At 39.8% G+C, this 27,040-nt stretch overlaps 1 pseudogene; it reads left to right on the plus strand.

Moving 5' to 3' along the window:
- The first annotated feature begins 1,533 nt into the window (after window positions 1-1,533).
- On the plus strand, window positions 1,534-26,329 carry LOC137272840 (uncharacterized; annotated as a pseudogene).
- The last annotated feature ends 711 nt before the right edge of the window (window positions 26,330-27,040 follow it).

Raw genomic sequence — 27,040 nt, forward strand, 5'->3', positions numbered from 1 at the left:
CGGGCCTACGTCTGCCACAGATGATGAAGTAATGACCACAATAACCATGGGCAATGATGACACAACCCACGACACATAATCATCGCTCAGTGAATAGACACTGTTGGAAACTGTTTACCTGTTGAGACGTGTGTGTGTGTGTATGGACCCTTGTGTGACCACACATATGGACCCTTGATTGACCACACATATGGACACTTGTGTGGCCACACATATGGACACTTGCATGACCCTGACCTCCTCGTGAAGTTCGGCCAACTGCACTTCATACATTGAATATTACTTTTTTTATGATGTTATCCTAGCTGAAGTAACATTGGGTACCCTTTAGTATATTGCTCCGGAGCTACCATATCTTATCACTAAGGTGTTTACGTTCTAATGTGAATTTATTGTGCTGTCTTTAGTTAAGTATTAGTTAAGATTAGTTCAGTTATTTAACTGGATAACTTAATTACTAGTATTACTTACACATCCGCGCTATACAACCACGTTGTGTCTGTGTGTATGAATGTGTATTAGTAGTGTTAAGTATTTAGTAAAACAATTATTTATGTCAGTAATCACTACTTCGTTTAGTTTACTCTAGTGGCGTATCCTAATAAACATGCATGCTTAGGTTATATTAGTTAGTTGTGTCCATAGTTTAGTATGTTGGTTCCCTTTGTGGTACAGTTATATGGTTTGTGTTGTGTTCATTCATTCCTTTGGTTATTTCATTCAGGTAACTAAGGGTTGTTATCTCATTGTCTGCTTCTCCTATCTTCATTTCGTATTGCCTGTAATTATTCATCATGTAGCATACCATATACCGGTATATAAGCCCCCTGCACATATGTACCTGCCTTCATTTATTATCTAAACACAAATCAAAGTAAACAAGTAACTTATTTAAACATGTAACTTATACTCTTTAAGTTAACCTTTCATACCATTGACGTAATTAAATATGAATAGTCCCTAAACATTATATTTATTTAGGGTATCTTTGATTGCTTCACCGAAAGCTTTACTTTGAAAGCTGTGTTACAAACTCTGCGCATATTTCATGCAGCACGTCTTGCATGTTGTATTTTTTTCGCGAATTTTTCTCACCAAGTTCCTGCGTCTTATATTATTTAGTTGTGTGCCATTTGTGTACTTTATTTGCTCAACATGGCTGAATCGGGGATGTCAGAAGAGGAGGTGAAACAACTTGTTTCATCACTGAAGGAGTTGGATTTGAGACCCAAAGCTGATACCCCTCAGGATCTCTTAGCTCTCTCATCGGTTAGCAAGTCGACTCAGGAACCTAAACCATCTATTCCACCTACAGTTACGCTAGCTAAGACGCCACAGCTCCCGTACTTTTCAGGGGATAGGAAAGGGGACGTCGACTTCGACCAATGGTCGAGGGAACAAGCCTTTCTATCAAGGTCATAGACGAGGCAATCCTACAGGACGAGGAGATCCAGGATGGTTCCACGGACCTCAGACCATGGATGACATTCCTAGATGTTTCCGATGTGGACAGCCAGGTCATATTCAGCGTGGATGTCGTGCACCATTTCCGGGCCAGGGAAACTTGCGGGGGCCTATGGGGAGGGACGGACCATAGACCTAGGATATAAAGTCAATTCCCACCAACAGTTAGTGTCCGAGTTGGTTGGCGAGCCAACTGAAACCAGCATACTTGTCAACGGGATCAAGACGAAGGCTTTACTTGACACTGGAGCTACGATCTCATCTATAGCTGAGGCATTTTATCGACAGAACTTTCCTGATGTTCTCCTGGAACCAGTGAAGCAGCTTCTTCATGTCGAGTGCGCGGATGGAGAACTTCTACAGTACAGTGGTGTCACTGTTGTTGATATAGAGGGGTCTGGAAATTCATCTACCAAGACACAGAGTATGCTGCTTGTTGTACCAGACAGCCAGTAAAACATGACAGTACCTCAGTCAGTGTCAGGACAAGTTTGGACCAAGATTTCTCCAGAAAGCCAATCTCCATACACCGTGGTACTTAGCCTTCAGGAGTATAGTGATTAGGGAGAAGGAACTAGCCAAGTGAAAGCTAAACATAAACAGTTTGAAGACCGTTTACGTTCCGGTTAAATTAACGTAAACCGTATGGGGCAGTATGAACGTCGCATTTCTATTACCACTTACCAAATTTAGAGGTGAAACTAACTAGTCACGCAGCATTCCACGGATGCATTGTAGGAACGTTAACATTTCGAACGTCGTTTAATTGTGATTAGAACTGGGACATGTTTTACCTCGAAAATATAAACATAATGATTATCTGACAGAAAACAATATGAATAACTACAACCGAAGCTTAGGCGCAGTTATCGACCATCAAATATATGTTAGTAATGTGAAGCTTTCATCGACCATATCATTGAAATTTAGTTCTATACTAATACTGCATTAAACATTTGACCCAAATTGGATTGTTTGTTTTGTCTTTTTTATATAAGTACAATTTAGTCCTCAACAAAATATTTATAGTGAAACTAAAATGGCGTCCATTTTGAATTTGGGGCAATGGATATATATCAATTCCTAATAACATGCCGTCACTCTAGATGTAAAGGGGAAACAAAAACGTGTAATTAATGTTGACGTTTAATGAATACATCGTCACTATATATATATTACGCATCTGTCACCGGTAATAAACAAAAAGATTTTATCTCCGCTTCTTTTGCGAACGAGCGCGCATTCTGTCGCTTGCAGATTCTGGGAGCGTTGCAAGCCGAAAATCGCTTAGAATAAGCAAATGAATCGCTTATTCTGGGCTTGCAAGGGCTCGAAGCGTCTTCCAAAAATGGCGGAGTGATTGCCGTTTGCTCGTCTGGCGCAAATAAAGAACGTATTAGGAGAGTCTCGATGCCGAGTGATGAATTTATGATTGTTAATGACTACATTGAACCTGTGGAACAAGCTTAGGATGCTGGAATGTAAGCTGTTTTTGTCCATTTGGCAGCCGAACAATTTGTTGAACTTTCGAATTCAAATTTTCCTAAGCCGCCATTTTGGTTTGAGAACGAAGCGACCTCATGCAACGTTTGCTGCGATTGCAAACGACTGGAAATTAGTGCTCCGTTGTGAGGTGAATCGCTGTACATCGCATGCAAGCGATTGGTTGTTTGCAACGCACCCTCTGTTCTCGTCAACAAGAGACATTTGCTCCCTGTCTTCGTTACTAATAAGACTCAGCAAAAACTTAAACTGCTGTTTTGTCTTTTATAACAAATAGAAACTGTTTCCGTGGAAACACGAGGTCAGTTGTTCCTTAAAGTTTTGTATGCAAAATGTAAAACGTCATTTCGGTCTTTGCACCGGGTTGCATTTCAGTTGCAGGAATACAGCATTGCACAACGAACAGAGGTGCCTTCATCAAAATGCTTACCCGGGTCCTCAGACCCAATAACGAACTGGTAAACACACCACAAACCACGAGCGTTAATATCGTCATGTGAATCATGCCCATGCGGCAAGTTTCTACACTGGGTGAAAATAAAACCCCTGTAGCATGGCATTCACAGCACAGTCTCGTCAGTAAAAAACTGAAAAGAAGCGTATAGTTGGTATCCATGATAAACACTGATGGATGGCGTGGTTTTCATAGCAGCTGCTAAATGTGTAGACCCGTGAAGGGTCGGGGTAGAAAAGGCCTTCAGCAACCCATGTTTGCCATAAAAGGCAACTATGCTTGTCGTAGGAGGCGACTAACGGAATCGGATGGTCAGGCTCATTGACTTGGTTGATGCATGTCAGTTGCGCAGATCGACGCTCATGTTGTTGATCTCTGGATTGTCTGGTCCAGAGGTTTACAGACCGCCGCCATATAGCTGAAATATTGCTGTGCGGCTTAAAACTAAACTCACTCACTCTAAATGTTTATCTTTTGTGTGCTAAAGATACTGGACATGCGAGGTGATGAAATTGGACAGTGCGATGTCAGACCCCAAATTTCCACCCACCTTGTTGGAAATCAAAATGAATATAACTGCAACAGTAACATGCATTTATACTTTCAAATGTTATAAATTTTTGAGAAGACATCAACTGTCCCAACAGATTACATTGATACGTACTGTCACAGAGGAAGGAGTGCAGGAGAGACGGTACTATCCGCTTGGTCCATAGTTACTCGTGATGCGTAGCCTGTTAAAATTTTGTACTGTTGTCAATAGTGATTTAATGTTATGACAGCGCACTAGTTTTAATTATATATCTATGATATTCCAGTATTTTTACTGTCCTTTGATGACACTTTTTTTCTCTAGTTTACTTAATTTAATATTGATATAAACTGCATTGTTGCCGTCACGATATGGCTAATATGTTGCCGATGTGATCCACATGCATTTCGGTGATATGTTGATGTCTGTCAATACACAACTCGTCCACATGTATGCTTTGAACCGTGAAATAATTAGAATAACGGGGTTTGTAAGCTTGACGAGAGGGGAGAACAGACTAATGTTCTGGGTTTCAGTATGCGTCTGCTGTCGTTCGTATCTGATCTATAACCTGTCACATTTGACGGGTAACATGATCACGTGGGTCGATCGTATCCGGAAATCTAGGAGCAGCATCCAATGTACAAGTGTGGGAGCACCGATCACTACAATACATTATTGTTGTCAGGCCGCATTTTGTCTTTCAATCGAAAGCTATTTGGAAATAATACTCCCCATTGAAATGCAAACATCATTGAGTCGAGGTTGAAAGGCAAGTAATCTGAGTTATGCAATTCTCGATATGAACAATGAATTCAGTAGTTACAAGTGAGGACCAAACTTAGAGTTCGAAACATGGAACTTTCCTAGACTGAAACTTACATACGATCATATGATCCCCCATCTTTCTTCCTGCACGATAATCCTTATAATGCCAAGAGGCCATTGTGGATAAAAGACAGAGTTCTGGTATGAGATTTGAGTGAACAACAAGAAACTTACATCCTCAATACATTATACACTGAATGTAATACAATTGTAACTTCTCTACGCATTTTTTTTCTATTATACTCTTTCATCTTTGTTTGTAAATGCTGCAATGAGCAGCATTGACAGAAAATCAACATTAGGATCACCAATTTAACGTTAAGTGTTTGAAGAAAAGAGTTACCTATTTGCCTTACCCTTGATTAAATTACTTGGAATCAGATTGGTATTTCAGTTATGATGCTTCGTTCTCCTTCCGGCCGAAGATCAGCTGAATTTCAGCTAAATTCCTTGAAACATTTCTGAGAAGTAAAACATACTTCATGTTCATGACTACAAAAAGACGCACCAACAGGAGGGCATCATAGACATGAAAAATAGTGTGAATCGAAAAAACAATAGAAATAGGATGGGTGATACAATATAACTTTCATTCTCAAGGAACACCAATCTAACGTTATGTATTTGAGCAAAGTGTTCATTACTTGCTTTAAAAGAAATATTAAATGTTCCCTATTAACGCCAAGGCGGGTTTTGTTGAACACATAATACTACTACTTCTATCTTACCTTTCTCATTTCACAAAGCAAGACAACCAGGTGAACCGAGGACAACCTAAAAGTTCACAATCAAGAAAAAGCACGTATTATTGATTGGTGGTACTAACAATTTAACTTTCATTTGTCACTGCGTACACAAACATATCACATTAGCACCAAACTATTCGGTTCTACAAGAAAGTATAGATCCGATTATTGATGTTTAACCGTCCCCTGTATCTTTTCTGAAGTGTCATTTAAACAAATAAGTCATCTGTAACAGACGTGAACGTCGCAATGGTATTAGACCAGTCTGGCTATTGTTGTCTGACAGTCTTGGTTGCGACAGTATTCCAATATGTACTCGTCTTTTCAGGACATTTCACTAGATTATAACTAGGGCAATATCGACAAAGGTGAGCTCTTACTGCCTAGATCATCAAGACAAACGCTTACGACGGAGAAGCAATCAGAGAAGACGAAATGACAATAGCTGAAAGTGAATTGGAAAACCCTCGGTGGCTTTAATGCCGACAGTCCATTAGTAATGTCGATAAGACCTTTAATAGAAGACAGAAAACAAAGGGGTAAATACTGCAAAGTGAACCTGAAGATAGAGGAAAATGATTATTCGACAAGGGGCAGTGCTAAACATAGTTACATTTCCCACAGTCCATGGATTTAAGAAAGAACAGGTATGTGACTTTCACAATACATTTGAGTTTACTGCTCCACCTCTAAGAGGGTGCATACGCTCTTCTTTCTTCGCTACGTGGTTTTGAATCGCCATAACTGTGTTAAGTATCGTAAGTGGCAACAGTGCCTTGAATATAGCCCAACGTTGGTTACTTGTGATCTGTTGACCTGTGCTAAAGTGTATTGTTCTGGCTTGTCTCTGTTCAGGTGAAATTTTATGTTTAAATGGTGTATGTGACAATTTATTGCATTGCCCATTATTGATAAGCTTCATACTCTGACAGACTGATGTTTGAACCCTTCAGGCACATTACCAGGGCAAATAGCAATAATTTCTGTGACAATGATTCACGCAACCAGCACTGGTTATGTATGGTATTGTCCACACCGAACCTAAATAAATTCTGACCTAGCTGCCTGGACGTTCCGATATTCTCCATTGTGAACCAGTACTTACAAGAAAACAAATGTCAAGGACTGTCAACAAATGCCACTTGAAACCAAAGACAGTCAGCAAACAAATGGATTTATTGACTGAGGAACTGTAGATTTCTTTCCTTAACTGAGTACACGAAGGTGGATGGACATGTACTTATTTGTTTTCAACTTTTCAATTGAAGAATGAGTTTGGATACAGACTGGAGTTTGTTGAACATATATGAATAATAATGTCTGATTTCAGGTCTAAATATGCCATGCACACTCTTTACCGGAGTCCTAGTCCTTTCTTCTGTAGGAGTTTGCTGTTGTGGCACCTGTTTCAGTGCGTCCTCTGTTCTGGAGGTAGATGCATATATGGAACATTACGTATTTAGGAAAGTGAGGTCATCGTCCGTCTATTCGAATTCCTGTGCCTCAGAATGTCTGATGTCATCACTCTGTATGTCCTTCAACTTTGAGACCAGGACTCACACCTGTGGACTCAACAGCAACAGCAGTTACCATGTGGTCATCACAAGCCAGCGAGGGTTTCTCTACAGCGACTGGCCAAAGGCACCGTTGGTGTTCATTATTTTCATTTTGATATACGAGATGTGTCTTGTTTCACAATGGTTTGGCTTTTGTATTACAGTTTGTTTAACATAAACTTTGTTTTGCTTTTATCACCGAACTCAAGATTCGAACTATGTGACAGTTGTCTGTGAAAAGATAAGTGTGACAACATAATGATCCACATCATCATCTTAATCAATCGATGCAGTGTACAACTAAGTTAACGACACAATCCAATGTCGAACCTCGAATGATTTTGTGTAAAAAATAGAGTATGAATTCAACTGATTTTGGGGTGGAGTCTAATGGTGTAAAAATAACCCCTTCAATATAAAGGTTTCCACCAAACTACAAACGCAAAACCTTTGGATACAGAATTTTCTCCTGCACTTCCCCTGTCTTGTGGAGCTTTATCCCCTTTGACCTCAAACACCCTGAATCTCTGGACATTTTAAAAACAAATGTAAAATCCTACTTTCTTTCCCAATATTATCATCACTAATCTTTATGTACTATGCCCCCATTCTTTGTAATTTTCTTATCTCTGTTTATATTATGTATGTATTTTAATGTACTTAAGTAGGGCCTTGAGCATGCTTCCATGCGTGGACATGTGCGCATTATAAACATGCACTTTTTTTGTCATACAAATATATGAAACCGAACATGACTTCTTCCACTAACGTCGGGGAACCAACTTGAAACTTTATACAGATGATTTGCATGAGGAACATGCATCAGGCTTGCATGGGCATGGGCATATATCGTGCATGTGGACAGCTGTGTTTTTGTCTAAAGCTTTGATAAGAATTCTCTATGACTCATATTTTCTCTGAGTTGTTTCATTTACTGAACCTGTGACACAAGCCTTTTCAAGGTTAGAATTCTTTTTTTTACGATACATCAGTTCATGTGTAAACAGTACCTTTAAACATCATGGAACAGTTAGCAAAAACTAGTCAGTAATAGTAAGTAATATTAGGCTTATATGGCGCGATATCTTAGCACATTGTACCGGTCATAGGACACTGTCGTACTTACTGATACTATTTCAACTCCCTAGGGACTATGCAGACATGGTGTCTGTTAGGCACAATGAATTAAACATCCACTTTACAGCTGGATGAACTGAGACGATGTGGATCTTATGTTACCCAAGGATGCTACACAAATGTGCCCACCTCGGGACCCGAACATGGGTGCCTCCACAGGGAGTCGAACCCGGGTCTTCACCTACGGCCTAACACCGCCAATGTTGCCAACCTGACTTCTGGCAGAAAGATAGGATCTGATCCATGAAAGCCTTTCCTGTGACACAGCGTCTTTCTTCGAAGCGAGAAAAGCAGTATCATGTGGTCGAGGGTGTCGAAGGCTGGTGACAAACCAAGAAGGCCCGGAAGAATGTTACCATCTGAGGAAGTTTAAACTTGCAATCATAAAAAACCATCTATCTATAAAATATATGCCTCAAACTGTAGCCCTCAATTCATCTTTTTTAAAACATCGACAATAAAATGATAATTATCATTATGAAAAAGATGCCTAAAGGTTTAACACTGAAACTGTCAAATTAGTGTCTGTTTGTTTCTTAATGCCACACTCAGTAGTATTCCACATATATGGCAGTGTTCTGTACGTAATATAGTGTGGACCATACAATCACAATGACTAAAGAACATGAACATCGATCTATACAGTGAGTGAGTTTAGTTTTACGCCACACTCAGCAATATTCCAGCTATATGGCAGCGGTCTGTAAATAATCGAATCTGGACCAGACAATCCAGTGATCAACAACATGACCATCGATCTGCGCATTTGGGAACCGATGACATGCGTCAACCAAGTCAGCTAGCTTGACCACCCGATCATGTTAGTCGCCTCCTACGACAAGCATAATCGCCTTTTATGGCAAGCATGGGTTGCTGAAGGCCTATTCTACCCCGGGACCTTCATGGGTCTCGATCTATACAGGGTAGTGAGTTGAATAAGGTCAAATCAGCATGGTGTTAGCAGCATTATGACTATGAGAGTTGCAGCTGTCAAGGTTAGACAGAATCTGCTAACAAAGATAAGATAACTAGTTTATCACATATTAAAACCTAAAAATAACAATTTATCATAAAACAATAATTTAGCATGCAACATGCAAAGAATGGGTTACAGATCTGTAGGTAGATCGCTCCTCTAAAGACCATGGAGACTTACAGTACTTTGGCTGCCTGCCAGCTGGATTTAAAACATACCTTCAGATGATAGCAATTTTGAGCAAATTAGCGATGAATTAAACGACCACATATGTAATATAGTACGAATAAATAGACTTTGAAGGATGTGTCCTTACGTACCTATACAGGATTGAATAGACGTATAAGAGGGATCCACCTACCTTAGTTGGAAACGCAAGTCGTATTGCTTATGTTGGTGTTAAAATTATACTATTATCGACTCTTAGTGTAATTTGTGGTTTGTGTTCAGAAAATATTTCCACAGACGAAAGACTATTCCTGGAGTTATCTTCCGATTGTTTATGCCTTGTCCATTTTGGTCATACACGTCAATATTCTGAGTCAGCACTCATCATCTGCTGGAGATACGGGTTCTGAAAAATTTCGGTAAGCAGAATTTCAACCATCCTCACTTTGTTTACTGGATGCATCCTAACCACATGAATGTATTCTCTGAATAGTAACTCGCTGGGGCCTGTTCGGACAAGCCTTGCCCGATGTCCAGATGCCATGTAGATCGACTCAGTCGTACATCATGTGAAACAGGTGAGATACTGACATCATTCGACTAGGACGTAGGATCACTAAAACATGGCAGAATCAGTTTACCAGACTACAAAGTGTCTGCTTGTCGAATGAAAGATGATTACCGGATCAAACTAAAAGAATGTAACAACGGATAAAATCCACATACACATATGCATGCACGCACACAATAATAAAAGCACATAAGTGCAACTTTTACAACAATGTAAAGGCCATTCTGAAATCTATTTCAGCTAATCACCCAAGGAAAATAACAGTGACTGAATCACCGAATGTACATGGTATGTTTTTCCTCAGAAATCATCTTCTCACTTTATCACGATATGCTTTTGCCAGCAATTATTCCATCTGGCATGTCCTTAATGGGTGATCGTCTGTTGGATCGACAGTTAAATACAAACATATATGTCCTTGATGACACAGAAACTAACATCGATCAGGTGCTGTCAGAAACTGCAGTACATTCTTCGTACATTAGACGTACATTAGACTAAACATGACTTTTTATTAAACATGACTTTTATGAAGCCATATAATAGTTATATTTTTCTTTCTAGCATAACGTCAACTATCAATCAGTTTACATGATGTTTCTTGAATATGAGACACATATATTATGCAAAGCTCATTGATTCTTTCAAGCAGTTTCCAAACGGATCTTTGGTGTGGAATGAGACAAGGTCATTTCTCTAACCAATGCGAACTAGAATAATCGATAATCGAAGTTGTTCTATTTGTTTCTTTGAAGCATTTTTTATAGGTGGTGCCAGTACCCACACCTTCACAGACAGGTACCCGGATGAGATCTTAGAAGAAGTATCAGTTAGCGGTGATGCCGTCGTCGCGGCTGCCCACATCACAGTGTGAACTCTACAGACTGACTCTCAGTAAAGAGAACATACAAGATGGGCTACCAAGTCCGTGTGAACACAAACATACATAAATTATGTCCATAATCAGCAGAGTTGAAAACGTTCATTTTGCGTTTCTTTTATCATTTGGACAGCATGCATTTGAGTCAATATCAATGAGTATTTTATTTCTGTACTCAGGACGCCACATGTCTATAAGTACAAATGCAGTGAACAATTGATCAGTGAGTAGAATGTAATTTTTTCTGTAACGTAATATTTTTAAATAATTAATCATTTTAAATGTGCTTTCCTAGATTTGATTAAAAAGTAGTAGCTATTAATATACTTATTTCTCAACTAAAAATATACTGCAGATATACAAAGAAAATGGTTCACGTCTTCATTGATATTCAGATTACACATTTTACATATCCTACGTTCTTTTATCAAGCCTAAATATATATGCCAGATTATATCAGATCATCTTAAGATGAACAGTGAAATTGTGCAAGGCTTATTCTGAATTTTCTTACTTTTTATTGAATCATGGACAGTTTCATGGCGACATGAACCTCACAACTGTGCAGATGTCCAAGGAAATTGGAAATTATTTATATTGTTCCATCACAGCAACTGATTCTCAGTGTTAATAAAAATAATGACACAAGTCTGTTAGAGTTTTGGTATCATTTTTGTTTCACAGACTTATTCATGCCATAATATACTTGTGACACAGTTTGTCTTAGGGCACGCGATGTGGGCTTTTATATTCCGTGATATTTCGAAATGGTTACTGAATCTTGCCGATCGCGTCGCTGCCAAGGGGGACAGAATTTTCATTGATATAAATCAATTATCAAAGAGGATAAGGTGAAGTTTGTTGGTAGGCACTGACCCTTACTTCACCATGGGCGATAACATTTTAATGTCATAACTTTTCACAGGTAATGATAGTTCTCATGCTATGTTTCCTTCACTTTACTAACTTTAAAGAATGGACTGATACACATAGAATTTACGTTTTCCACTTTTTAAAAAGGATTCAGCATACCTGTTGTACAAAGATCAGGTACACTCAGTAGAGAACGAATTCCATATGTTTAAGGAAGTGGAAAAAAATTTTCAAGGACAATGTCATCCGACTGATCATTGGTTAGAAACCTTTGTGGCTCGCAGATTATCCCCTTAGGAATCTATAGATGCTTACTTGGCTGAAGACTGAACGAACTTCATGCTAGCAACTGATACTCTGAGAGGACAGATAACTGAACTTTCAGCACACCTCACCCCAGTATCATCACAGATCAATATTTATGAGTCTCGACAAAATCAACGTCCCCATTTCTACAGACAATTCCCCAGGTATACTCAACCGTGGCAGTCCACTCCTCAATCACCGGATAACAATCATGTGCTCAACATTGCCCGTGTACAGCAGTGTTACACACCGTGAGTCGTGAGTATTATAGTTTGATCAATCATGGATTCAGACGCATGTTCTAGTGTTATAAATCTGGACGTTTGCAGTGATTCAGCTTATGGAACGAAATTCTTATTCTAAAGTCATACGTGTCATTTCTGTAAGAGATAAGTCACACTATAGTGCCAGTATTAGGATAAAACTGGTTCTAGTTCCAATAACTAATGGTGATTTTCAAATAGAGCAATGTTTTCAGGTTTTTGCAAATTTTGAGCCTAATATGGTTTTAGGTTTAGATTTTAAGAGGCTGTCGTGTATTTTCAATCATATGCTATGGCTTTAGCAGGTGTGCCTTTGAGGGCAAATGGTACCTTGTCACCACCTGTTGCTGGTAAACAATCAATCCCCACAAATGTATGCTCGCTCGCGGAAACATGTCCCAATTCCTCCCCAATTCAAAATAGAAAATTGCCTTAGTTTCACAGCTCAATATCGACAGGGACAACATGTGCATTCCCAAGATACTCTGTTATGCTCTCCGTGCGCAGTGTATTCAGGTAATGACCTCTCCCAGCCGGATAACTACGACAAGATATCAATTCCAGTTGCCACAAATCTATCATGAGATCTGTATGATGGTAGCTCATTTAATGGGAGCTCTGGCCCAACAAGAGATTACCCCAAAGAATACTGGCAAAATGACAATTCCAATCATCTGCCACCGTGTGTGTGTGCAAACGACGACGACGACCAGCGAACAGGACTGAAAGTTCCTGGCCAGGATAAACGGCTTCAAATGTTTGTTAGTCACAAACATAGGCACAGCAGCCCAATTCAAGTTGTCGGTCAATCGGTCACATTCAAACTACTCAAATCTGATGCAGATGAGGATATTATGAATCCCACTGCGCAATCCCGAACAGACATATCGTGTCACCTTGGATATATAGGAAATCTTTGTTTATGAAAATGAATTCGAGCACCTAGAATACCGAGTGGAACGAAATGCTATAGGATTCACTAGAAGACCTGCACAGAATATGAGGTTACAGATGAACATGGATGCATATTCCCTGAAGGAGTTCTATGATGATATGATTTGAAGTCGTGTAATAAGGCGCGTTAGAATTATTCACAATATATTTCAAACATTATTTCAGACATAGTGTTACATTTAGTTCCCTTTTCAGTTTGGGTACTAGGGATATCGTGTTGGAGATGGTCACTCTTTTTTGCATGTATTATATTTCAGGATTAGTACAGAACAGAGCTACTATCGATACATGATACAGATCAGTCACTACGGTCTTGTACGATTCAGTTATGACAAGGCTACAAGAAAGTAGATTCCGTACATTAATGTTTTACCGATCGATATTTGTAGAAAACGGACAGTGTTTGTTGCATCAAATAGTCGTTCACCTTTGTGGCACTGCTGCAGTGAAGAACAACTGGCCTGTATGTCAAACAATTATGGTTGTATGTAAGTAATTTTTCTCATGCTTCTCAAGTCCAAGTCTAAAACAAATAGGTATTTCATCCGTTCCTCATAGTTTTGTAATGCACCACGAAAACATTAAGGAAATTGCTGGACACATACAAGGTATATAAATATTTCTATTTCTATGAACTTTTGTTGGATCGCCTTACATTCCTTACAGCTACTCGACAATACATTGAGGAACTAGTTGGGGGAATTCAACAGTAATTAATCACCATCTGAGTCCATCTTTCCTCCAAGTTACGGAAGTAAGGAAAGTTTTGAACATGATTCAGTAACGTCTTAATGTGGGATATCCTTTGTTTCACATTGCACATAAGTCAGTATCTAAGTTATTATTGGAACATAGTAATTACTCTTCATTGTTCTGGAACTGGAGATTCACATTTAATTCTGCATATGGCTCATATTCATACTCCTGCCACTATCAACGTTGTACATGTATTGTCAGTTAATTCGGTTAATCAGTCAAATGCATGCACCATGCGCCAGTCTGGTTTCTACTATCACCTTGCACATCGTTGATGAAGCTGCTCCGCCACCTCCTTCTGACAACATCGTTCGACATGGTTTGTTTGTATTCAGAAAAAAACGACGTGTTTGTCCATGTCGGTCTACTTGTGAGCGGGCATTTTTCAACACACCGCATGGCTCCATCAACTTACCAGATGGCTCCATCAAAAGATCATTATGTGAAATCTTGCAAGGCTGCTTCGTCACTGACTCTTCGTTGTGTTAAATCACTGACATTTCCTTGAGGAGTTTGGTAATAATATCGGACAGCTCATTTTGCTACTTTTTCTGCCCCAGCTGTGCCACTGAATCCCTTAAGGTGGCCGCTGAACCTCAGACCATATATGGTCCCCTTTATGGCCTTTATGAACTTTAAAAGGCTGGGATCTCATTGTGTACATGTGTTGGGGTACTACGAAGTAACACAGGTCGCAGCAACCATTCTTCTTCCCCTTTTCGAACTTAGGTTAGAGTCCCCTCGTCATGATGTCAGTTTTGTGTTTTGTACAAAATACCTGTTTCAATCTTGTTTCAAATGGAATGTTCTGGACGGCGTTCCCAAATTTGGGATCATTTGCCAGTACGTGGCTCGTTTAATACTTGTCAAACGGTACGTTATTTCGTCGCGGAATCAATTCTATTCCTGCTTGGTAATAAACTAATGGATAGCGAACAGGATAAATGTCACTAGAAAAACAGAAAAATATCGATGAGTAGTTGACAGTGATTCCGATTTTTCTTGAACGAACCAGAGGGATTGTATCTGGTCAGGTGACAAGGGTGGGGCAAGCTCGAACATCTTGAAATGATGGGTTAGCACTATTAAGAGGTGCGGGATACAAAGTCAGCAGATCGTCCCCAACGTTCTATATCTGGAGATGAGCTTTTCCTGTCCTGTCAAGACCACGTCACCTTGTCATGAAGAGAAGGATCGAGTAAACCTAAGTGAGTGTAGAACCTTGTGTTGAATATGCCAGAGAGCCAGTACGTGAATGTAATGTTGTGGTTAGCAGTCCCGGTCGTCAGTGAGTAGTTAAAACTGTGTGTATGTGTGTATTGAGTGAGTAGCGGCGGCTATATTACAGCCATATAGCGATGAAGACAAGGTAATCGTCGGTACAGGAAATGTGATGCTTCACGTTTGGTATTTGTATCATGAAGAGCATTCAAACCCGTAAGTCACCAGTAACACAACTCATCATATCATTGCACTGGTACTGAGGAGGTTTGACTGGCTGACCTTTTGGATAAGTTAATGCCATAATGTCAATACGTACTCTCTTTTTCAGAACCTTTTAGGACAAACTAACATAGCTAATTCCTTTTATTCAGAGTGTTTTCCTTCTCTCGCGTTTTTGAATTGCAATAACTGTGTTTCGTACCGTGTCACTATGGTCTCTTGAGTATGAGCTAACTTTTGTTGCTTGTGATCTATTATCCCTTTCTTAAGCTTCACTGTCCTACATAAGTTAGGGGAAATTCTAAATCCCACAAACACTTGTCGAGTGAGTGAGTTATTGTTTAACGACACATCGGCAATATTTCAGCGATATTGTGACAATCTAATTCATATCAATATAAAAAACTATAAATAAGAACATAAAAATCTGTCATCTACTCACTATAGGAAGTACAAACCGAAAACGGGATCGTCAACAACTGAAGGTAGTTGACTAGGGACCATGGGGACTTACCTACCTGCGTGGACCGTAGCTGGATTTGCACCATCCCTTCGGCCATTGGTGACAGAAGATAAATGTAGCCACAGTTTTGTTGAACAAATTCATACCTTGATGCCTGGAGGATCAGACGTTCTCTACCATGAACCAATACGTGCACAATAAAAATGGCAAGTAAAACTCTATTAGGAATGTTGCTGTGGTATTTCAGCAGAAACAAAAACGAGTCAACTTCCTGAAGATATGTTCCCTGAATAATTCAACCATAGTTATTTTCATCTTCTGTCTTTACAAGTTGAAACGTATTTTCCAGGAAGAATGAGATAGAACACAGACTGTACTTTTGAAGAGGCAGAAGATGCAGGCTTTAAGTGCTTATGGATTATCAACTTATTTATTGTCTTGTCGACATTCAGCCTGAACAAATTCATACCTAGATGCCTGGAGGATCAGACGTTCTCTACCATGAACTAATACGTGCAGCCAATGTGTTACCAGAGATTCCTACGTGGCTGGGTAACCAACAGAAGACGATGTCATATTGGCCAGTAGCAAGATCTTTACACAATTGAATAATTTCTATTAGAAGTGGATGTTTGCATGAAATATTTCTAACAGTCCGAAGGCAAGAAACAGAGTCTGAATAGAACTTATATACTGTTTATGGTTAGGTTGATTTTTAATATACTTAAGAGCTGTTAATATTGCGTTAGCTTCAGCTGTGAAAATAGAACTGCTATCTGGTAATCGAAAGATATTGTTCTGGACCAAACGACACTGGCACAAAGTACTGCAAAGTACTTGGACCCATCTGTAAATAAGGATTTGTAATTGCCATATTTACTTTTTAATTGAAGATATTCTTGCTTATAATGAAATTCATTACTTTCTGGTTTTCTTAAATGTAGTTCATGTTAGGTCAACCAGTGACCTAACCAAATGCCAAGGAGGAGAAGAAAGAAGTCAGGAAGGAGCTATATTTTCCTGCTCAATGCCGACAGCAAATGGCAAGTGAAACTCTATAAGGAACGTTGCTATGGTATTTCAGCAGAAACGAAAAAGAGTCAGCTTCCAACAGATATAATCCCTGAATAATTCAACCATAGTGATCTTCTGTCTTTACAAGTTGAAACATATACATGTTGAAAAGGTTACCAGTGGACGTGGGGGTAACTAATTTGGGATGGGAATTAGTTAGAGAGGTCAGAGAGGGAAGATTGTGTTAATCAGTCTTGGACTATGTGGCGAAAAGCTGATGGGATGAAGTAGCCCTTGGCCATGTTTCGTGTGGTGACTTTTTATGTTTTGGGCTTCAGTCACTTTTCTTGTTGTGTAATCATGCTGATTGTCTGCTTATGTGTTAACAGTGTCCTAACGTCCTGATAATGTAGTGATGAAATTTGATGATGTGTCCTGAAATGGCTGATTTGCTGTGTAAGTCTTTTTTTCAGTAAACCTAGTCTCAGTATTATTCGTTACACTCGTCTACTGAGACTAACAAAACCTTGTAGGAGGTTTTTATGGATGTTTTGAGTTCTTTAATTCTTGATGTTTCCCCAAAGTACTATTTGTGATTACAATTTGTTAGTCAAGTCCAAACCCGCACCCTCAGATTCAGGCACCTAATGCCCAGCACACAAAGTCAGCTCAGCCAAAAATGGAAGTCGGACAACTGGTAGTCTACATGGCGTACTTTGTGTACCACTCTGATAAGCGTGAATTGGCACGGCTTCCTCGGCCAAGAGCTATGATTACATAATCATTTCCCAAGTGTAGTTGATGTCAAGTCACATCTGATGTTGTAGGCCACACCTTTTGACTGTTGACGTGTCGATTATCCATATATACTACTATTAGCCCTAATGGGGGCTTTGAGTGGCGTGGCTATGGTAAAGTATTAAGTGAGTCCTATTGATAATATCTCAGCCGTAGTGTCACCAAAACAATTCCTATGGTTAAAACATTTTGTAAAGTAAAACGATGATGTCGACGTTGGACCGTAAAAATACCAGAGTAGTAAAATACCAGAATATCACAGATATGAACACAAAACCAACATGAAAAACGAAAACATTGTAATTAAAGAAGACAATACGAAAAAAAAACACGGGCTACAGATCGTCAACAACTTGTGGTGAAGTGAGTGCAGGACATGCTTGACCGTGATCCTCAATTATTAGTATATATTCGTGCGAATATCACCAGTGGCCAAAGCGACATCGTCGCATGATGACCTCTTCAAAATTAGATTGACTAGGTGTACCGATGTCTGGATTAATTTGAGGCAATTTATTGATACTTACTTGGGTGTCCCACTCCTCGGAGTGTGGGATCAGAAGTGGTGTCACAGATTTATTGAGTGCTGCAAAAACGGTCGTCGTGTTACCAGAGATTCCACCACATTGTAACCAACAGAGGACGATGTCGCATTGGCCAGTAGCAGGATCATTCATTTATTTCGGTTGAAAGTGGATATTTGCCAGATTTTTGTAATGGGAAAAGTCGAGAAAAAGAATCATATTAGATTATTATAATACGTTATTAATGTATTATAGTTACGTTTTAATTGATTATCTTCTAGTTTCTGATTTGCTTAAAAACTTTGACAATGTTAGGTAAACTTTTGACCTCACTAACTGAGCAGCCGCAGCTGCAGCATGAATTAGTAGTTTGATTCTGAGCTCAAGAGGATGAACAGAAGAATCCTTGCTGCATAGATGCTCATGGAGGGGACTGAAGATACAGTTATATGTTTAGTTATATTTTATTACTGTTTTGTAATGTACTGGGCACATAAAGAAACTGTGCATACAAAAATTTAAAATCTAAATTTATCAAACCTGTGCAGATACGTAAGGATTTAAACTCGGAGATTAGTGCCATGTATCCAACATACATGCACGTGCAACGGTCAGTGACGTAGTGATTTCGTCCTTGAGACGTGCAATGCGTTGTTGCACGTGCATTCCGGGAAAGAGAAACAGAGCAAATAAATGCCACATAATACTGTCACTTTGAAACGCATAGCATGCCAAGGCTAACGTCAGCACAACGTCATGAGGCCACTGGGATTGTCCGTGGGGGCAACGACAAGTGGCTGCACATTTCCAATGCCACCGGGACACCATTTCTGCACTGGTTAGACGCTACCAGAACACAAATGACGCAATCGATCGGCCAGGTTCAGGAAGTCCACGTGTAACAACGCCAGGATAGAACAGATGGATAAGTGTGATCCATCTTCGCCACAGGTTTCAGAATGCAGTGACGACTGCCCTGACCATCCCAGGACTTCTCCGTATTCACCCCAACTCAGTTCGACAACACCGTTTACGTCAGATGACGGGTTGAGACCACGACGTTCCGCCATACGACCTAACCTGACACAAAGTCCTCGACAGGCTCGTCGAATGAGGTTCCGAAATCATGTAAGCAGACCCTTGTTTCTGTGGAGAAATATTGTTTTTGATGATGAATCCAGATTTAACATTTCCCATGGTGATGGACATCAACGTGCCTGTAGGCGCGTGTGAGAACGTTATGCACAGGCCTGTATCTAGGAGAGGTATAGCTTTGGTGGTATTGGTTGCGTGATTATTTGGGGTACAGCAAGTCAAAGCAAGTCAAAGAACTCCTTTGGTGATTGTTCAGGGCAGCTTAACTGGTGTGGGCCACAGGGATCAGATTCTTCGACCTGTGGCAATTCCTTTTCTGCAACGGCATGGCCCTGGGTTAATATAGTAATTCCAACAAGACGATGCCCGCCATCATACTGCAAGGATTGCTATGGATTTCTTGCAACACCATAACACTGACTTAATGCCTTGGACTGCAAATTCACCGGATCTCTTCCCGACAGAGCATGTTTGGGATGAGATGGATCGGCTTCTACGCCGTCTTCCTCATCCGCCAGATAACGTCCTTGACCTTACAACAGAACTTGAGAGAATCTGTTTATATGTATCTCTTACATTCTTATCGTACTTATCAACTGGGATAATATTTTGACAATGCTCAGTTTCTATATTTGGCGAGTATATATTTTTGAAATAGTTTTAAACGGCGTTGTGTGAAAGATGGTTAATGTGCCTCGACGTGGAGACTGTCAACAGAAGTTCTAAAGGATCCAAGGCAAAGTCTAAAGCCTTGGACGTGGACAGAATTAAGAACTCTATGGTTGCCTTTGCAGGCTCCACCATATGCGATGGAGCCATAATCACGTTTTGAACGGGCCAGTGATCGATATAGATGTAGGAGGGTAGCTTGATCCCCTCCCCACTTTGAATTAGACGCGATGCTCAACACGTGTTTTATTCTTTAGGTATTTGTATGTAACAGGAAAGTCAAAAACAAGTCCCAAATGCGTAACCCCTTTGAAAACCTTGATTGATGTGCCATTTAAAAATAAAATAGTTCAGGATCTTTGTGCGGATTATATTTACTACATGAATGTATACCAATTTTTGATTTACTAGTAGTTTTCATTCATGAATTTAGTGAGATATAACTGTAGTTGCCTCTCTATTATATGCATATTTTAACATGACAAGAAACATTAAAATCATCCACGAAAAGGGACCCATCGAGGGAATCATTTAAAACCCTTGAACAATTGTTTATTGTAATACTACATAATGTCTCAGACCAAATACTGCAGTGTGGGAGACCGCATTGAATATATGTAATAAGATTATTTATTTCCAAACAATTATTTACCATTCGTTCCACAGGTTTACAAGCACAGCTAGTTTATGATATAGGTCGAGAATTACAATGTCTCTGCCAGGATTAGGTGTAGCAGTCCTCTAAGGAGAGGCTTTTCCTGAAATTCAAATTTCATAAAAAGTGTCTAAAAGTACTTCAAGACATGATTCATGCAAATGTTTCAGGAGCTGTTTATGGTTCATGAGCTTGTTTGTAGCTCAGGTAGTGAAAACACCTCGATGTAATCTTCACAATTTTCGGAGGTGAAATCAATGTTTTTCTTTCTTTGATATTTTTGGAAGTCGGAGCGATTGATGAAGAATTAATGTTTTGCTTTCACTCGATATTTTTGGAATTCGGGAAGACAGTTTGATGAAGACGAGTGTTTACCTAACGGTTCACTAACTATATTTTCAATATCTAATGCATCTTCCAGAAGGCGATCTCCTGCTTTAAGGTGTTTAACTCCCGTTTTGTAACCTTTACCCTTGATTCTTTGGCCCATATTCCACACGTTAACTATCGGTGTTGGGGAATCAAACTTGGACACGTAGCTTCTCCATGATGGAGGTTTATTTTCTGTAAAGTAGATCGAGCTTTTGTTCTGGTTACCTTAACAATATTCAAATTATGCACCACTGGATGCTTGCCTCGTTTTTCATATTCTCTCTAATCTGTTTGCAATCGCCACAAACCCATTTATGAATGTTTGGATTTGCACAAGAGTGAGGAATGAATTCGGTAGCTATAGCATTCAGTTTATCTGAAAACAGTGAGTAAGGGAGTTTAGCTCTGTGCCTCACCCAGCAATACTTCCATCTATGACGGCGGTCTGTAACTAATCGAGTCAGGGCCAGACAATCTAGTCATCAGCAGCATGGTGCATCAATCTACCCGACTTTGATACAATGACAAGTGTCAACCAAGTCACCCAGCCTGACCACCCGACCCCATTCGTTGCGTCTTACGACATGCTTAGTCGGTCTTACTGGTAACCATGAGTTGCCAAGGACATATACTGTCTCATCTGAAAAAAACTGAATGCAGTCAACGATATTTAGAAATGTTTTGCAGAATACGTGTCTTTTTCATGCATGGCTAGTGAGTGAGTGAGTGAGTGAGTGAGTTAATATTTAACGTCACATCGGCAGTATCTCAGCCACATCATGACGAGAACAGCTAACATGTACAGTGTTCCCAGAAATTATTGAGAAAATCTTTGTTTTTTTCTAATGATGCTAAGATTGGAAAAAGGGCTTTCACTATGCACTAAGCATACTAAATAAGGGAGACAACTCTTGAAGGCTTAGAAGGCAGCTCATTACGTCAAGAGTTATCTCCCTTGTCTGAGCAGACGGCTTCCTGTGTTGACATGGCAGAATTTACAGCAAGAGAGAAAAGAAAGCTCATTCTAGATGATTTTGAAAGGGGTGAGGCTGATGCTAAAGTGTTAGCTTGTAGACATGGTATTCCCCTGTCTACAGTATACAGAACTTTGAAGAATATTCAAACAGGAACCGGGATAGAGCACAAAGCAGGGGCAGGTCGGCCCAGGAAATTCAGTGTTGTGGATCGCCGAAGACGTGGGCAGATTGTGAGTAGGGGCAAATTGAAAAGTGTTGAGAACATCAGAAATGAAATGATTAGCAGAGGAAGTCCTCAGGTATGCAATGAAACAGTTAGGCAGGAATTACAGAGACTTAATTGGGTGAAAAAACGTGGAATTCCCTCGCCGTTGATGAAAGATGCACAAAAGGAAAAACGTTTAAACTGGTGTCGGGCTTATGCAAATCAAGATTGGGATAATGTTTTCTTTTCGGATGAAAGTTCTGTTTGGCTTTTCCCTAAGTGTGTGAAAATTTGGACCAAAGATACTGTCAAACCTATCTACCAGCGACCAAAACGTAGCCCGAAGTTTCACATGTGGGGTGGCATATCGGCTCGCGGAGTGACGCCATTGTGTGTTTTCACGGGAAACTTGACAAAAGAAAGATACATTGACATTCTAAATGGTCACCTTCTTCCGACAGCACAAACATTGTATGAAGATGATTGGATTTTCCAGCATGATAATGACCAAAAACACACTGCGCGCTACACAAAACAGTGGTTGTCGGGCGAAAATGTTCAAGTTTTAGACTGGCTCAGTTACAGCCCAGACCTAAACCCAATTGAGAATGTGTGGGGAATCATGAAGGACAGAATAAACCAAAAGGGACTGAGAAATATTGAAGATATGAAGGCCGAGGTGGTCCAATATTGGGATACCCTGTCACACGATTACCTACAAACTTTGATGGGTAGTGTGCCTAGGTGTATTCAGGCATGCATTGCTGAGCGAGGAGGTCTAACAAAGTACTAAAACAAGACTGAGACTGTAAAAGGATGGTGTTTTAACATGTTTATGTAAGTAAAACGCCAGAAGTTAATAAACGTAATGAGTTACCATCACGCAACATGATTCTCAATAATTTCTGGGAATACTATAAATGCAATACATGTATGTGTTAAAAATCTGTCAACGAAGGACAGCAAAACAACTAGAATATCACAATTAGAATTAAAACTAGCATGACAAGTTAAAACAAGTATCACTATATAGACAATACAATATAAAAAAACAGGCTTCAGATCGTCAACACCAGAAAGTAAATCACCATACTAGGGACCAAGGGGACATACAGTACCTTTGCTACCTACATGGGCCCCTTTTGGATTTACACCATCCCTTCAGCTGCTGGCGATTGTAGGAGATGTTAGCCAGAATTCAAACTGCAAGAATACTACGTCTGGTAAGCTTAAACCTGGTAAGCTTAAGTTGACTTGAAGGTTTTTGGACTTACATACCCTCTCAGGAGGCCACTAAGTTTACAATACTTTAACCCCCTCTGAGGGTACAGCCACTAACAATCTCAGTTACTAATCTAAACTACCAATAATAAAATATTTATGTATTTACACATCATTTAACTTTTTAAATCATTTTAAAAATGCAATAACTAAATGAGAACTTAAATTGTTAAAAGGATCCTTCATAGTTCTGGATTTGAAAAATGTATCGCTTGTGATGGAATATTCAACAGTCAAGCAAGACATGCTTGACCGTGATTCTTTCACCACAAGGGATGCAAAACGGTGGATCTTCACCTTTAAGCAAATATTCGTGTGTATATCTTGTGTGGCCAATGCGACAGCGTCGCATGATGACCTCTTCAAATCTGGACTGACAACCCAAGTAGGTGTAGCCAATATAGGGTTATATAGCATGTAATTTATTAATACCTACTTGGGAGTCCCAATTCTTCTGCATCAGATGAAGGACGTAAGATCTCATTGTAGTTTTATAATCTGGGTATGGAATAAGAAGTGGTGTTACAGATTTGTTGAATGCTGCCTTAGCAGCAAGATTGGTCAGTGTGTTCCCGGAATTGCCAACGTGGTTGGGTAACCAACAGAAGACAATGTCGTATTGACCAGTAGCAAGATCATTCTACAATTCCATAATTTCGATTAAAAGTGGATGTTTGCATGGAAATTGTTAATCACCTGAAGACAAGAAAGAAAATCTGAATAGATTATATGCTGTTTATCTTTGCATATATCTGAGATCTGTTAATATGGGCTGTGAAAATAGAGCTGTTATCTGGCAATCTAGAAGATATTGTTCTGGATCCAATGACAGTGGCACAAGCTACTGGGCCACCATCCTTCAACCCATTTGTAAATAAGGATCTGTAATGGCTATATTTAATTTTTAATTAGTTATATTCTTGTTTATATTGTAATTCGTTACTTTCTGATATTTCAAATGTGGTTAATGTTAGGTCACCTTGTGCCAAGGAGGAGAAGAAAGAAGATCTTGTTTTATAGACCTGATAAAGGGGATTGAAACCACAGTTATAGGCAGGGTTAGATTCATTTGAGTATAATTTGGTAATGCAATTTTATACGGCGTTGTGTAAGAGATGGTTCATCGGTTTCAACATAGAAACTGTTAGGAGGAGGAGAGGTTCAAAAGGACCCAAGACAAAATCCTAGACCTTGATGGTGAACAGAATCTAATAGTTTTAGGTTGCTTTTGCAGGCTCTACCATAAACGATGGGGAATGAAGATCGATATAGATGGAGGAGGGTAGAATTTGAAACAACCTGTAACAAATCTAGTTCCTTCAGGCACTTAGTTTTGAAGAATTTAATATGTGGCTGAAATGTTAAGTGTAAGTCATAAATTAATCCCAAGAACTTGGCCTTCTTGACAACTTTGATGGGAGTGCCATCAAGAGATAGTTATGTGGTCTGTAAAATGCAAAACGGCAAAAATGTATGCAATGTGTTTTCGATTTAAAAAATTTAAAGCCGTTTTCAAGACACCATTTGTTTATTTTGTTTGTTTGTTGCTGCTAGAACTTCTAAATGTAGAACCTTCCAACACTTTACATGACAGGATTTGTGGAAGGATTGAGATCTCTTGTAACTCATCGGGACCAGAGGCTTTGTTATTTAGGGACGAGGAAGAGATGTTGGTACAACATGTACTGAGTATGTCATCTTTTGGATACGGCAACACAAGACAGGATGTTGCAACTATTGCATCAGATCTTGCAGTCAGCTTGGGCTAGAAGTATGACAACAAACCATTGTCACTTCACTGGTTTTATGAGTTTTGAAAAGGTGGCCTGAAGTAACAGAGCAGAAGCCCAGATCACTCGAACTCCAAAGAGCCATATCAACATTTCAAGAAACTGTTGAGAAGTACTACAGTCGACTGGAAGCCATAATGGACAATTATAATTTCAAGACTATATCCTGAAAGAATATACAACTTAGATGAAAAGGGACTGATGGAAAACCATACAGCTCCTAAAGTTGTATCCTCCAGTCAGGATGTTCCAGTGTCTGTCACTCTGCCAAGGTCTAATACCACTACGGTAATAGGGTGTGGCGATGCAATTGGGAATGTCATTATTCCGTACTTCATCTTCGAAGGTCAGCGAATGCGGGATGAACCTTTAGAAGGTTTTTCCAGAAGGTTGTTCTCCTGGTACAACAGGAACTGTCAGCAAATCTAGATGGTCCAACAGCGAAATCTTCAGACAATATCTCTCTGAACATTTCCTGCCATTCAGCGTTCACTGTCGACAAGCCACTTTTGATCCTGTATGATGGTCACAAGTCGCATGTGTCTGTTTTGTTGAGTGAATGGGCAAGGGATCAGCACTTGATATTATTTGTCCTCCCAGCGCATACTTCTCGCATGCTGCAACCGATGGATATTGGTTGCCTCGGTTCAATCGGGCGAGAACATGCCACGAAAGGAGTTGAGAAGCATGTCATTTGTCACTTGGGTTGCAAGGCGGATTCAGCGGATCTTACACCAGCAAATCTACAAGCCTCGTTCAGAAAATGTGGAATCTGGCCTTTGAATAAGAACGGTGTCAGTAAGTCTCATTTTATACCGGCGGCGGTATTCAAGAGCTCGACTACTTCTAACCATCAACCGGAAGACAAAGGGACCTGTCAGACAAATTCTTCATCACCTGTTGTGACTGACACCACCGGTTCATCAACAGCAGTAGCTGCAACATCAACAGTTTCCAACTTCTTTGCGAGAATTGATGAAAGCATTTTCTGCGATCCAAGACATACCAAAAAGCGGAAAGTCATGAGTGCAATGGTCAGAGGACGGGCAATAACTGATGACGACATTTGCAGATGATTCAAGATCATCATCAAAAACATGTGAGAACTGTAATCCCGAACCCAGCACTTCAAGCATTGCCGTGCAGAACAGACACCAAACACCGGTAGTTGACATACGCGACTCCGACTCTGAGATCAATGATGACGATGACGATGACGATGACGAAGTTTGCTGCCAGTACAGTTTATTTCAGCCTTTTGAGGTGAAAAGTTGTGTCTTACTTATTTTTGTGAAATGAGCGGAATACACACACCTAGCTAAACACTGAGTCCCCCTACAGTTTTGCACTCCCGTTAAAACAGTTTGTCAAAATTCAGAGTTCAGGTGTCCATGTCACAACGAGAAAGAGGCGTGAAAGAAAGATTGTCAGCCAGTTTAAATATGTTGCTGTTTCTAAAGTGTCGTGATGGTCATAACAGAACTTCGAATAAGTTTTGGATAAGTTTTGTTTGTTAACGTCGGCTTGGCCGATTTCTTTCGTGAACAGTGTCCCATACGCTGTCGCACATTCAGGGGATCTGACACATGGACAAATCAAATATTCGAAAATAGGTGACGTCACTCTCATGAGTGAGTCTCCCAACTGAACAATGGCGGCCACGGTGTTTTTCACGCTGTGACTCGATGGAGATGGGGAATTGTGTTGATTTGATCCCTAAATAAATAATCTAAAGGTAAGAAACTGGTGTTTTTATTTATTCATCCACGTGATAGCATAGTATTCAT

Source organism: Haliotis asinina, chromosome 1 (genome assembly GCF_037392515.1).
Source record: "Haliotis asinina isolate JCU_RB_2024 chromosome 1, JCU_Hal_asi_v2, whole genome shotgun sequence".
NCBI lineage: Eukaryota > Metazoa > Mollusca > Gastropoda > Lepetellida > Haliotidae > Haliotis > Haliotis asinina.